The following is a 395-nucleotide window of genomic DNA, read 5'->3' on the forward strand; positions in this document are numbered from 1 at the left end:
CCTCATCCTCATCCTCAACCTCATCCTATCCTCATCCTCATCCTATCCTTGTCCTCATCCTATCCTCATCCTCCTCCTCCTCCTCATCCTATCCTCCGCCTCATCCTCATCCTATCCTGATCCTCATCCTCATGCTCATCCTCATCCTCATCCTCATCCTCATCCTCATCCTCCGCCTCATCCTCATCCTATCGTCCTCCTCATCCACGTCCTATCCTTATCCCAATCCTCATCCTCATCCTAATCCTCACCCTCATCCTATCCTCATCCTGATCTGATCTTCGTCCTCGTCCTCTTCCTCATCCCATCTTCGTCCTCCCCTCATCCTATCCTCATTCTCCCCTCATCCTATCCTCCCCTCATCCTATCCTCATCCTCATCCTCATCCTCATCCT

The sequence above is a fragment of the Lupinus angustifolius genome, unplaced genomic scaffold, assembly GCF_001865875.1.
Source record: "Lupinus angustifolius cultivar Tanjil unplaced genomic scaffold, LupAngTanjil_v1.0 Scaffold_526, whole genome shotgun sequence".
Classification (NCBI taxonomy): domain Eukaryota; kingdom Viridiplantae; phylum Streptophyta; class Magnoliopsida; order Fabales; family Fabaceae; genus Lupinus; species Lupinus angustifolius.